At 41.8% G+C, this 14,896-nt stretch overlaps 1 protein-coding gene and 1 pseudogene across 24 annotated transcripts in view; both read left to right on the top strand.

Annotated features, from left to right (window-relative positions):
• LOC100755304 (F-box-like/WD repeat-containing protein TBL1X) overlaps positions 1-14,896 on the top strand; it is a 158,998-nt gene that overhangs the window by 64,788 nt on the left and 79,314 nt on the right. For 17 of the 24 annotated variants that reach the window (XM_035450130.1, XM_035450129.1, XM_027432649.2 and 14 more), the window contains exons 2-3: positions 8,957-9,013; positions 9,245-9,287. The gene's annotated coding sequence lies outside the window, so the exon portion shown is untranslated. The remainder of the gene's footprint in view (positions 1-8,956; positions 9,014-9,244; positions 9,288-14,896) is intronic. The other 7 variants (XM_027432657.2, XM_027432655.2, XM_027432667.2 and 4 more) reach the window with 1 other exon arrangement.
• On the top strand, positions 3,563-3,664 carry LOC113837676 (annotated as a pseudogene).

The following is a 14,896-nucleotide window of genomic DNA, read 5'->3' as shown; positions in this document are numbered from 1 at the left end:
TACTGAAGAGAACTTAAAAGTCAGAGTAAGTCTACCCCTGACATAATGACTTCTGGGTACTAGACAGGGACCCAGGTGGGGACATGAATGAAGCCTGTGTTAGTCACTATTCTATTGCTAGGAAGAGACACCAAGACCATGCAACTGTTTTTTTTAATTTAAATTAAAAATCTTATTTTCCATGCCAATCCCAGTTCCCTGTCCCTCCAGTCCTTCCATTCCCTCTACCCCACATCCAATCCTCAGGGAGGGTGAGGCGTCCCATGGGGGACCATCAAAGTCTGTCACATCATTTTCGGCAGGACCTAGGCCCTCCCCTCTGTATCTAGGCTGAGAGAACATCTCTCTGTACACTCTACAACCCCAGAGAAGCTAGGAAACAAGGAGGACCCTAAGAGAGACATACATGGACAACCCCCTCCCCTCGCCCCACCACCAAGGGGAAAGGGACAAGATCTCCTGAGTAAACCTTGGCAAGTCTTATAATAAAAAAAATTTAATTGGGGCTTGCTTACAGTTTCAGAAGCTTAGTACATTGTCATCATGGCAGGGTGGCAGGAAGCTTTGTGCTATGTAGGCAGACATGGTGCTGGAGAAGTTGTTGTGAGTTCTACATCCAGATCTATAGGCAGCAGGAAGAGAAGCTACTGGACCTGGCTTGGGCCTTTGAAACCTCCAAGCCCACCTCCCAGTGGCACTTGGCATACTTACTCCAAAAAGGCCACGCCTCCTAATCCTTCTCAAGTAGTGTTGTTTCCTGATGAATAAGCATTCAAATATATGAACCTATGGGGGCCATTCTTATTCAGATGTTCCCATATTGACCTATTTTATACATGTTGACTGGGCCAAACCCCAGTGTAGCCCTGGTCTGCTTGGAATTGGGAGTCCACGTGCAAGGCTCCAAGGCTCTGCCTTCTTTGAATGTGGTCGCTATTACATAAGGCAGTGATGGAGGTGGTTCTGAAACAGCAATGCCAGATGGTTCTGGGAAGTGGGCAGGTCGAGGCTCAGTGTTGCATCTGTAGAGTTTATTGAGGTTATTGTTTTAACACAGCAGATGTAGAAGGCTCCTTTGGTGATTCACATGGTTCTAATCTGGGGCCTCTTTTTCTCATTTATGTTGTCATATTTAAGAAGTCTTAGTGTCTGTGTAGAGACATATGCCCAAGACTTAACTTTTCCTAGTTGGTCCAGCTATATTCTAACCTCCACCATCTTGGTTATTGACCAAGTAAAACATTTGGTGGCTATGTGATCCATCATCCAAATATAGACAATTTTGAAATAGAATCACTATTAATAATGATCCTTGTGTCATTAGTGCCAACTTCTGAAATGACAAGACTTTGTGACATCTTTCTAGTTCCTTCCATCTGTAATATTTTGATCACACTACAGTATGATAAAGTGTTTCTCTAGTAAGCTCACTTATATTTGTGCCTCGGAGGCTAAGTTCTCAAGAATGTAAAGATTAAAGATGTTCAGTTCTCAGAGTCACTACACTTCCAATGTGCAGAATACTGAGTATATGTGTTTTTAAATTAAACTTGCTTGCTAAAATTTGAGATGAATCCATACACACCAAATGACTACTCTTTATGTGCAGGACTTGAGATTCTAGAGGAGACAAAACAGATCCTCCTGAGGCTAGAGAGCTATAGCTTAGTGGTTATGAACACTTCTGCTCTGACCTCCATGGGCCCCAGGCATGCATGTGGTATACATACACATATATCCACACTCATACATGCAAAATAAAACCTAAAAACAAACAAAACAAGAGACAGTGAAAGAAGATAGATGCTTGCTTTATTCTAGCCAGGAGAACAGTAGTGATGACATTTGCTATTGAAATAGAAGTGACATCGCCTTTGCTGTATTTGCTTGGTCAAAGGCACATAAGTCACTAGGTTCTTATCTCAGAGGAGAGATTCATTTAGTCACTGTCTTCACATAGATGAGGGAGGAACAGGCACAAGGAAGAACCTGTTAAGGCAGTTGGCTCTTGTTTGATGCCCCTGGTTCACATCTTGTAATGATCATATTGCTAGACTGAAATGTTAGTCATAATTTATTCGTTATGGGTTTTCCCTCAAATTCCCAATCCAAATTTATGGGAAAGTTTTAATGCTAGACATTTTAAAAATTATTCCTCAAGAAATTTGGAAATTTTTATGCATCTACCAGCTATCATCAATTGTCTCATAAGTGTGACCATTTTGCCAATACTCCTCAGACATTTGTGTAATAAATGGGAAAATAGATTATTTAAACAGCATCCTGTAATGTAATGTCATTGTTTATTGTAATCTTGTTATTAGGTATGCTTTTCTGAAGCATTGTTCTATTGTGGAAGCCAGGCTTTGGGTTTTACTTTAGAGGTGATCCACACTTTTTTTTATTTGTTATTGTGGTTTATTTAATGAGTATGATAAAGGATGGAGATTGCTCCGTATTTTAATGTAATATTACATGTCAGCTTGCAAACCACATGTTCTCACCGAGGATGAACAATTCGTGTTAAAGGAAATACATGCCAGGCATTTATTTATTTATTTATTTATTTGTTTGTTTATTTATTTTTCAAGAAATGATTTTTTATTAGTTCAAATTAGAAACAAGCTTGCTTCACATGTCAATCCCTGCTCCCTCCCCTCCTTCCATCCTCCACCAAATCCCCACCCCATCCCCCCTCTGCTCCCCAGGGAGGGTAAGGCCCTCCATGGGGGATCCCCAAAGCCCTCCCCCCAAGTATCCAGGCTGAGAGAGCATCCCTCCACCTGGAATGGGCTCCCAAAGTCCTTTCTTATGCTAGGGATAAATACTGATCTACTACCAGAGGCCCCATAGAGATCCACACATTTTTTAATTCTGAAAAAAAATTTTATTCTAGGAGGCCAGCTTTGGTGGTTCATGCATGGAACTTCAGCATTCAGAGGTAGAAACTGTAAGAATGCAGGAAGTGGTAGGCCAGTGCTGGTCCACATAGCAAGTTCTAGGTCAGTCAGAGCTACAGACCTATCTCAAAGAAAAGGAAAGGAAAACCTCTCTCAAAGGAAAGGAAAGGAAACAGTTAGCAGTGGGTATTTGGCTCAGTTGGTCGAGTATGTCTAGCATGCAGCTAACTCTGGGTTTGTTCCCCAGCACTGTATAAAGATATGGTAGTGCATGCCTATAATGCTGGAACTCAGTAGTTGAAGGCAGGGGATAAGGAATTCAAGACTCTCCCTGTTTAGTGAGTTCCAGGGTGTCCTGAGACACATAGTGAGTGAGGATCTGAAAGAACAACAAAGAAAGGTTCTTCAGCTGTGGATATAGTTAAGTGATAGAACAGTTTCCTAGCACATGTGGAGCCCTGGGTTCAATCTAGTACTGTAATAAACAAATTTTAAAAACAGATGAATAAAAATTTCCTTAAATGGCTCCTGCTTTCATGTATTATTACTTAACAGCAAGTTGAAGACTTGAAGGCAATGGTGAAAAACCCTGATCTAACCACGTGATGGGTTACTAAACAACTGTTAAAAATAATATTATGGGTACTTAACTGTCAGGGAGGGGGAGATACCATGATCACTAAGGTGGTTTTCCCAGAGTGAGGCTTATCCATTGCACCCTGGATGTGCTGACCCCTGTGATTTCCCCAATTGTGGGGAACTCGTAGTGGGGGACTTCACTCTCCCCTTAAAAATATTATGGAACTGGTATACTTATTGGCACCAAAATGTGATTGCAAGATACAGCAAGGTGTTTCTGCAACCCCCAGGTGCGGGCGGTCGGGCAGGCAGGCAGCTTAATTTGGCCCGTGAGTGCTTCTGCAGTGTATTATTCAAGTAAGTCAGGCTGCAGGGATCTGTACTGTAGCCACTCAGATTTTATTTGCTTAGCCTTGTTTCTGTGTTGACCAGTTAGCCAGGATTGGGGGTTATTAAAAGAACTGTCCCCTTTGTTTACTGAGCCTAGCCTGTTACTGCTTCATAAGGTTTTCTTTCTGGGACCCATGGAAGAAATTTTATACATGCATAAAAAGTCTAGAAGTGCAATTTCTGATAGTCTGCCTTTACTGTTGAATAAGCACCTCATTGTCTTCCCTTGGTAGAGTCCTGAGAAACCAAGAATCAGATCTGTGTTTCCCGTCCTCTTGGTACAAAGTTGTGTTCACTGGCAACCTTTGTACAGTGCCTTCATGTTGGCTTCAGCTCCATTTCCCTGCTGTGGTTACCTTCTGTTTGCTCTAGTCCATCTTGTTATTTCACTTTTGCTATTTTGTATGTGATTGTGAGAGCCATGATCATTTCTCTTTTTCCTCTTTTCCTGGGTGGAGAAAGGTAAGTATTTCACTGACTGAGACTGTTGTGGTTTCTTGGAGGTTGTTAGCTGGCAGTAGCTTTTGAATTCTGGTGTGTTAGCGACATGCATCCTATTTTAATCTTGCTTCCTGTGGAAGTGCCTCGGGGACACAGTGTATTTCTAAATTTAGTGTGATGAATACTGGATCACACACAGTTTCTGCCAGACCCTAGGCAAAGCTTTGGAGGTCGTTCAGGTCTACACATGAAGGATAAAGTTCTTCAAAAGTGGTTTGTACAAGAAAGATCCCTAGTGACTAAAAAAGTACCTAAGTCATTGAATTTTACTGCAATTAAAAGGGACTTGGGGGCTGGAGAGATGGCTCAGTGGTTAAGAGCACGTGTTGCTCTGCAGAGGATCTGAGTTCTGTTCCTAGCACCATGTCAATTGACTCATCACTGCCTATAACTCCCAATTCTAGGGGATCTGATGCTCTTTTCTGGCTTCTGTGGCTTGCAAGTGTGCTCACATGCACGCGCGCGCGTGCGCGCGCGTGCGCACGCGCACACACACACACACACACACACACACACACACACAATACTTGGGCATTAGATTACACACACTTATTTTCTATCTCCTTACAGGGTGATCTTTCTCTAAACTCCATTGAAATCTGGGCCTTAAATAGGCTACATGAGGTTTACAGAAAATGAAAGTGAGGTATTAGAACTAAAAAAAGTTCACAGGAACTGGATGGCTTGTTGGGTCAAGTGCTTGCCACACAAGTACAAGGACCAGAGTTCAGATCCCCAGCGCCCCTGTAAAAGCTGGGTGTGTTAGTGTACATCTGTAACTTCAAAGCTGGGGGTCATAGATACTCGGGAATTGCATGTCAGGTAGTCTTGCCCAATTGGTGAGCTGCAGGTTCACTAAGCTACTGTCTCAAGCAAAACAAAACATGGAGAGTAATAGACAAAGATAACCCCCCACACACACACACCCTAAAAGCAAAAAAAAAAAGCCACACGTTCTTCAGTGTCTCCCATGAGACAAATACAAGGAATTAATGTAGAAAGAACTTTTTTCTTGATGTAAAAAGAGAAAGTTTGTAATAATATACATTTCATCAGTTCCTCAGTATCTTTGATATGTCTTTTAAAAAACTTTTTAATTGATAGTAACAATGCCTTTCAATTGCTTGCTTATTTATTTATTTTGACACATGGCCTATTTGTTTTTGTTTCTGTTTTTGTTTTTGTTTTGGCACATGGTCTTGTTCTGTATTCCAGGCTGCCCTCAAACTAGTGATCTTCTGTCTCCACTTCTTGAATGATGAGGTGACAGGTGTGTGCTACCAGTTTTGCCAACTGATAATATTGATGAGCTAGTAGCAGCAGCACCATGCATTTTCCATGTATCTTTATCTTTCCCAGCATATGGGTAACATAGGTGCCCCTTGTTCTGTTTTAAGGGGAAGGGAGATGATAAGAGCCCACTCCATACACACCAGGTTTTTGTCTGAGTAGCCCAGTACTGATTGACAAGGCTGTAAATTCTTTGCACATACTATAGACTTCAATCCCCAAACCAAGTTTAGATATATGACATTCTTAAGGGATTCTGTAGGTTCTTTAGTGCATGTGGTAGAGGCTGTCCCTAACATTGTGTCATCCTTCAGGAAGTCATTTACTGTATATAGGCAAGGAATATATAGGCACTGAGCATTCTGGACCCTGGGATGCTCAGCCAGCTGGTTCTGGCTCAGGGTCTTTGGCCTGTGCACTTAATTCCTAGAGAGAATAGAATCATGAAAACGGTCTGCTTCTTACCAACAGACTCAGAGACCAAGACTCCTTGAGGGGTCTTACTTTTTAATTTTTAATCAAGGAACCAAAAGGGAATATTCTACAAAGAATAAGTCTGGCAAGATAGGCCTGGGCTCTTCGTAAGAAGCAGAGGTGTAAAGGACAGGGGTGTTGACTGTGCTGCAGGTCTCAACAGGGTAAGTAATTTCTCTCCAAGGGCATGAGACTAGGCAATAGGAAACCAGTTAGGAGATATGCTTAGTACCCTGCACAAAGAATGAAGGATGGGTCTAGACATCTGGCATTCACAAAACTGGTGAGCACAGAATGCAAAGCTATGGATGAAGGCAATTTGCCAGTTTGCTGATCATGGGAAATCATTGCCTGTGTTCATTTATTTCCCTACCTTCCTCAAATAATAGCTGCATGTTTGTGTCTCCTCAACCCCTTACACTGTCCACACTGGAACGGACCACTCCAGTGTAATTAAAAGTAGTTTTCCCTCACCCATGGGGCATGCAGCTTAAGGTCTCTAGTAGATTCCTGATAAAGCTTGTATTACATTTTCTTTTTCCTATGCCCACATATGTGTAATAAAACTGAATATATGCCACCACAGTAAGAGATTAACAACAGTAATAAGTAAAACAGTTGTAACAGTATACTACGATAAGAGCTATATGAATGTGGATTTCCCTCACAATATCATTATGTAGTACCCAGTGTTCTTGTGATGCCTCTGTGATGGAGTGAAATTAGGTGGATAAGTAAGTTTAGCATGACAGTTATTATTAAGTAAAGTAAGTATTTGAATACATAAGCATTGTAGTGGTATGACAAGCCATATAATAACAGATGTCCTCTAATTGACCAATGTGGGAGAGCATATAGATGTGCTGAACCAAGGAATGAATTATACTTTCAATGACACAGAGGGGAGCAGCACAAGAATTCATACAAATCAGAATTGGGTGCCACTTAAAACAAAAGAGTTGTTTAGTTGCAGAATTTTACACTTAATATTTTTAGACCACCATATAGCTGAAACCAGCACCTCAAATAAGGGAAGACTGCAGTATGTTATTGTAGGATTTGTAACAGTGCCCCTAATCTACCATTCCACACCAAGAACATTCTCATCCTCAATTGTAGTAGACACTGTGGACACTGCACTCATGTGCCTGTGCAACACACACACACACACACACACACACACACACACACACACACACACACACACACACACACAGAGAGAGAGAGAGAGAGAGTCAAAGAGTACAGTCTGCTATAGTGTGGTAGCTGTGGCAGTGACAGTTTGAGCATGAGTCTGCCCTCAGTGTCTTACTTCTATCAGGTCTCACTACTTAAAAGTCTCATAGCTTTTCCCAAATAGTGCTACCAGCTAGGGACCAAGTATTTAAACACACAGTAGGTATCTTGGAACTGACCTGCTCGCTGGCTGTAGATGTTTCAAAACTGCAAGCCAAGCCATGGATTCTATCAGTCTACACTGGCTGGGCATGCAGCTGCTTTTTTTGTGGTCTGTCTTTATATCTAAATGGCTGTGTCTTCCTGCCGGGGGAGGCAACATGCCAAAGAGTTAGACCCCCCAGTTTCCCTTTCTCTTTGTCCTTGGCCCCTCAGGCATGAAGGACCTATAGATTTCCCCTAGGATGGGGATATGCAGCCATGAAAACAGGGTTGTCTTAACAACAGAAGACATAAAGGATAAGTGAATATTGGTGGACAGACAAACTTATTCATTAGGCATGGCTTCTTAGCCCTTTGTTCCTACCTGCATTGGGACCTAATGTAGTGACTGTAAGCTCAGCTTGCATTGGGACATGTCTTAAGATCTTATCAATGCTGGTATAGGTATTAGCTCTCTGGAAGTCACTTGGCCATGGTTCTTTATGTGTATATGCACATATATGTAGTTGAATTTGTTGATGGAGCTATTTGTCACTGGAAAATAGTGGCATCACACGTTCTGACCTTCCTCTTCTCTTGCCTGTACCCAGTGAGTGCCATCTCTTCCCCGTTGTGCTTTTCCTACCATACACTCTTAGTCCAGAAATTCTAAACAGGGCTGTATCTGGGAAACAGCTGTTTCAGTTGGAACAGTAAGGGTGACTCTGTAGGCTATTATATAGCCCAGGTTAGTCTTGAACTTAAGATACTTCAGTTTCTGCTCCCTGAATCCTGGGATTACAGTTGTATACCATTGCAGTCTGCCCATTTAAAATCATCTCATGTCTTATCTTGACTTAAAAGGAAGATCTTCACTTTTCACTTGGTTTTTTTTTTTTCTTTTTGGATGACAGAGGAGGTTGTGTTATTGAGAAGGTTGCTGTGGGGGCGGATTTCTGTAACTAAGAAATATCATTTATGGGCTGCTCCTGAGCAGTCTGAGATCATGATAAACTCTGAGTGGGTTTATGTGAACTGTCTCTCTGTGCTTTATGCAGAGGTACAGACATTAAGTTCATTAGTGATGGCTGCCTGCCACCTTACGTGGTTCTTAGTAGTAAAGCTACAAAGTGCTGTTACAGTATAGTCAAGGGAGGAGCTCTTCAGAGGGGTATGTTCTAAGTAATGCATCCTTAGATTTTGCTGGGTGGACATCCATTGAGTACATGCACTGGAAGTAGCCTAGCTGTGATACCACAGGTGATGAAAGTGTATGGGTATGCTGTCTTATATGTAGTCCATTGTCGTCTAAAGCATCTGCATGCAGGACTTACTGACTAGACTTAACTAAGACACCTCTCTGCCCAGTAATAAGATGTTGACAATAATACTTCAGCATGTGTTGGTTGACATTTTATCTTACTTTGGGTATTATTCATTAACAGGTAATTGAAGATAGAAGAGAGGTCTGAAGAAAAAGGATTTGCCTGCGTTGCTTCTGAGTAAGTGAAATGGCAAAACGGATTTCTCACTATGCAGTGAATTAACACGTCAGCCTCCCAGTATTTCCTGAGCTTAAAAAAATAATGTGACAAGGTTGGCATTATGCACTGGAAATGGTGATTTACCAACATTTATTGCAATTGGCTGATTTGGCTGAGAAAGAGAAGGGAAAGAAGGATGAGAAATAGCAGCAATAGTCATGACAAACTGCTTTTACATTTTTTTCTTAGATGTGCTGGACCTGGAACCCTGGACCTTGTGCATGCTAGCAAGGTACCAACCCATACCCCCAAACCCATAAAAACCCTTCTTCTTTAGTTTATCTTTAGGAAGATGGAGATTTATACTTTTTAAAAAATTTTGCAATACTGGGGGTTGACGGTCTTTGTGCATGCTGCAGGTGCTTTGCTGCCAAGCTACACCCTCAGTCCTGTGTGAGTTTTAGAAAACAAACATGGAGAATGACCACAGTGTGTGTGCTTTTCAGTGGAGCATACCTGCTGATGTCTTCTGCCACATACATATGAAATTGTTATTTTACCAACCAACCATGGCTTCTAGAAACAAATTGAAAGCATTTGGCTCTTTTCTATATCTAGGGCTTCCTCTGATTTATATGCCCCTCCTGAAATTAGTGTGGAAATGAACTCAGCCTTGAAAGTGTGTGTGTGTGTGTGTGTGTGTGTGTGTGTCAGCCAGAGTTTTCCACAAACATCTTCTTTTGGCCCCATTCTGAGGTAGCATGGCCGATGCATGGCAGATGAATGGGGAAGCTGCTGGGGAAGCATTTTTCATCAGTGCCGGTCTGGGTGGTTTATCAGGACAGAAGGAGGCAGCCTCTGGGATCTTTAGAGGCTGATATGCTGATTGCCTTTTGTCACTCAGTTTTGATTGAAAGCATTCAATTTAGGCATTATTTAGAAACAGTCTCTCATCTCTCGCTGTCCTTGTGACCTGTTACTTCTGTCCTGTTGTAGAGAATATAGATATATATGGGGTATAGTTGAGTTCATTTGGATTAGGAGTCAGAGGTGAACACAGGGTGTGGTGCCCTCTGTGGTGTGTCTGGGTGTGAGCCTTTTGCTAAGCATTTTCCACCTGACGTTTATTGGTTCTTGGTAGCAGCTTTACTGAGATAGACAGTTCACCCATTTAACACCCACAGTTTAGTGATTTTTACTATATTCTAACCATATCCTGACCATCAAGTTTACAATATTTTACCATTCCCTAAAGAAACTCTGTTAGCAGTCGATCTCCATTCCCATCTTCCCCAGCTCGTGGATACCATAGACCGGTTTTCTGTGTGTGTTTGTGCCTGGCTGTGGCCTTTTGCATGTGGTAGTTTCCACCCTGCGACTGTTGTCAAGGACTACAGTGTGGCTTAGTATTGATGTTTTGCTTCTTAGTAGACATAAATGCTATTCCGTCATCTGCTCATTCATGCACTACACAGTCATTTTTGAAACCTTCTCTTCCTGTGGTTATGGATATCACACTCAGGTCACTATACATGCTTGGCCAGTGTTCTACTGTGTTCTTCAAGCCTCCATATTTTTCTTATAAAAAAAGACACAGGGTCTCTCAGTGTTGCTTAGCCTAACTTCCAACTCTGGAGAGCAGGTCTTTACCACCATAGCTGTTCAAAATCTTTTACTTTGAAACCATGGTAGATTCACAGGGAATTACAAACATATTACTGTGATTTCTTGTCCTTAACCTTTTCTAGTAGTCATATTGTCCTCTTACAGAGCAACCTGTCAGTATATGCACCTTTGAGTGTGCATGTATGGGGCGGGAGACATGTACGCACATGCATCCACATGCACAAGTAGAGGAGAGCTCCTTAGACACCTGGTGAAGAGATTGCATGTTCAGAGTAAGACTTGAATGGCTGTAGTATTGGACGTACAATACTTCAGGAAGGAATGACATGCCCTTAGATCCCCTCATGTGTATGCTCTCAGTGTAACTATACATTGGGAAAATAGTCACCATACTATGTTAGTCCATTCAGTGTGAACTAAAATCCTCTCCCCAAATCCATACTTTAAACAACAATAATAAACAGGAGTAGCACAAAACTGACTAGGAAAAGAAAAAGAGCCAAAGCAGAAGTATAAGAAACATCTAGAGATACAGACACACACATTGTCTTATAATCCCATTAAAACACAACATAGGAAATCATAATATATACTCAAAAGACTTATAAGGAGGAAAAAAGATAATGCCCAGTCAAAGTATTATAAACAAGGAACCCCCCAAAATACCATTGAGTTTGTTTTGTATTGGCCAGCTACTGCTGGGCATGAGGCTTGCCCTTTAGTGTGGTTTGTAGACTCAGTGAGATGCAGCCAGATAAAACTAATGTTCCTTTACAAGTAGTTATCAATTGGAGATAGCGTCTAGGTTAGGGATTGGAAATTTGTGTTCACTTTTCTCAGCTCTAAGGATACCATCTGATGCAGACCCTTGCATGCCTGGTGCTTGCTCAGTCTCTGAGTTTGTATGTCTGTTAGTCCTGTTGAGTGTTTGCAAGACCCTGTTTCCTCACTGGCTCTTACAGTCTTTTTTGCCTCCTCTTCCACACTATTCCCTGACTCCTGAGGGGAGTGATTTGATGGAGACCTCCCATAGGGCTTAGTGTTCCAGGGTCTCTCAGTCTCTGTGTAATATCTGGCTGTGAGTCTCTGTATTTGTTCCCATCTGCTGCAGGAGGAAGCTTTTCTAATGATGACTGAGCAAGACACTAATCTGTTCGTATAGCAGAATGACATTAGTGTTTTTATTGCTATGTTTCTTTAGCAGAACTGTAGCATTTGGTTTTCCTCCAGGTCCCTGGTCTCAGGTTCTTGTCCACTGAGACAGTATTGGATGTAGCTGCCATCTCATCGAGTGGATCTTAAATCCAGTCAGTTACTGGCTGGTTACTCTCACAAGCTTTGTGTTACTAACGCACCAGTCATCTTGCAGGCAGGTCACTACTATAGATCAAAGGGTTTGTGGCTGGCTGGTTGGCTTTTCCCTTTCTCCTTTGATAGTGTGCAGAGTACCTTCCAGTAACATGGATACTAGTCAGTAAAGGTGAAGGCTCCAGGTAGGCACCAACTTGACTTTTCCATGTTTGATGTAATTGTTATCTTCAGCAATAGGTGTTTTCCATCAGTCGTGGAGAGCAACTAGTAACCTTGGTAATTGCCTGCATTGTTTAGGGGCGTCCATAGATCTCTGTTGGCTAACAGCTCAATTAGATGTTACCCATTCCTGGCACTGGAGGTTTAATTTGCTGTAGAAAAATGTTGGGACTTTCTCTTCCCCATTATTTGGTGATTCCATTTGGATTTCTTGCATATACATATATATTTTAAGACATTTCTACTGTAATAGGTTTCCATATGTCCCCTCAAATAGCCATTAGTTTTAGCTATCTCTCCCCATATTCCCTCCCTTGCCCCCTTTCCTTCCCATCCCTATTTTATACTCACTTTCTATACCTTGCCTCCATCCATTCGTAACTATTTCCCTTTCCTAGGGAAATCGTCCCTCCCCTCGAGTCCCTTACTCTTAGACCTAACAGCTGTGGGTCTATTGATTGCAGCCCACTTATTGAAGACTTAAGAGCTAACATCCACATATAAGTGAATATGCAGCATTTTTGTCTTTTGAGGTCTGTGCTACCTCACTTAGCATGATTTTGTAATCCTAGCTCCATCTATTTATATGTGAATTTCATTTTTTAAATGCCTGAGTAATGTACCATCATGTAAACGTACCACATTTTCTTTATTCATTATTTTGATGAGGGGCATCCAGGTTGTTTCAAGGTTCTGGCTACTATGAATAAAGCAACAATGAGCATAGTTGAGAAAGTTTCCTTATGGTAGGATGAAGGATTCTTTGGGCATGTGCCCAAGAGTGGTATAGCTGGATCTTGAGGTAGATGGATTTCCATCTTCCTGAGTAAATAACACGTTGATTTCCATAGTGGCTGAGTTATGCTCCCACCAGCAATGGAGGAGTGTTCCTCTTAACCTATATCCTTGCTAACATGAGCTCCTACTAGTTTTATTAATCTTAGCCATTCTGACAGGTGAAAAATGGAATCACAAAGCGGTTTTGATTTGTGTTTCCCTGATGACTAAGGATGTTGAACATTTCTTTAAGTGTTTCTCAGCCACCTGAGTTTTCTCTATTGAGAATTCTCTGTTTATCCCTATACCTCATTTTTTAATTGGGTTTTCTTGATGCACAGTTTTTAAGTTCTTTGTACATTTTGTAAGTTACTCTTCTAATGGGTGTGTAGTAGGTAAAAACGTTTTTGCATTCTGTAGGCTGCCACTTTGTCCACATGGCAGTGTCCTTTGCTGTATAACTTCTCAGTTTCATGGGGTCCCATTTGTTAATTGTTGACTGTAGTGTTTGTTCAGAAATTCTTTTCCTGTCTGTGCCCATTTTTCTATTTTCTTTTAAGAATGTCCACTAAAATCTATTGCCCATTTTGAATCAGGGTATTTATGCAGTCTTACTTCAAAGATAGATGTGTTATGGCTGCACATAGTGACAGGAATTTGAGGTGGTACATGCACTCTCATGGAAAATTCTATACTGCTTTTCTCAAAGGCTTCTTTCAAAATTCACTTTCACAGTTCTTTGCTACTGTTTTGGGACAAGTTCTATCTTTCTATACCTTCCACCTTCCAAAGGAAAGAACAACAGAAGAATAAAAGCAGTAGCAGTATCTCTAATTGTTTTTATTATTATGCTGCAAGCATAATCTCATCTGCTGCCGTCCTATCCTAAGATGTTTGCCAGGACCCTCTGTTCAGGCCTGGGTAGCAGTCCCCTGCCCGTCTTCCTTCTCTCTGACCCTAACCAGACTTTCCTTTTTCCACCTCATGTAAGGATACTTCCATGCAGAGCTATAAACTTTGGCTCTGTGTGGATAAGTTGGCTCCTGCAGTCAGGGTGATAAGTTTTCATCTTCATGTGAAAGTGTTCTTGACTAGTCTGGAAATGTGGTATGTACTTCTTAGGATGCATTTGACTGAATTCCAGCCTGTTGTCTGTGTTTGTAATCCCAGTGGAATTATGTTTACTGGCCAAGGATGTCACTTTATGTTCATGGAATAATTGAAACAGACAGGGTATCTCCTGATCTTCATTCACTGTTCCTTTGCTGAGCATAGGATGCCTCTTCTCCTCGACTGGGGAGATGGTACAGCTAGGAAAGTGCTTGCTGTGTAAACTTGATCCCTAGCATCCCTGTTTGAAAAGCTGCGTGAATCAGAGTCCAGCCTGTATTACCAGTGCTGGGTCAGGGAAACCAGGATACCTAGGCCTCATGGGCCAGCCAGTCTAGCCAGTGGTGAGATCCAGGCTCGATGAGAGACCCTGTGTTGAAAAAAGTAGAGTATGGGTGAGGAGGATACCCAACATCTGTCTGCCTTTGGCCTCCACAAGCATGTTCGTGCATGTACATGTACGTACACAGACAGACAGACAGACAGACAGACAGACAGACAAATACATACACAAAATACCTGCCATGTAGATACAAACATATTAGTTTGTGGTAACCCAGGTTTCATCTGATTCTTGGTTGAGGATGGACAATACTTAGGAAGCAAGTGTTCAGCTCATTGAAATAATGAAAGTAAGCTGCAGGGGTTGGGGAGATGTCTCGGGATAAGCACTTGTTGTGCAAACATGGGGTGTAGAGTTTGGATTTTATCACTCTCACACGCAATAGGTAGTGTATGACAGTTTACTGTAATCCCCGGGGTTGGGGAGACAGAGATGGGATTCCCAGGGAAGGCTAGCTTGCTACAATAGTCAAACTGGCAAGCTTCAGTTTTAGTGAGAGAGACTTCGTCTTAGGA

The sequence above is a fragment of the Cricetulus griseus genome, chromosome X (assembly GCF_003668045.3).
Source record: "Cricetulus griseus strain 17A/GY chromosome X, alternate assembly CriGri-PICRH-1.0, whole genome shotgun sequence".
Classification (NCBI taxonomy): domain Eukaryota; kingdom Metazoa; phylum Chordata; class Mammalia; order Rodentia; family Cricetidae; genus Cricetulus; species Cricetulus griseus.
This window is presented reverse-complemented; position numbering and strand designations above follow the sequence as displayed.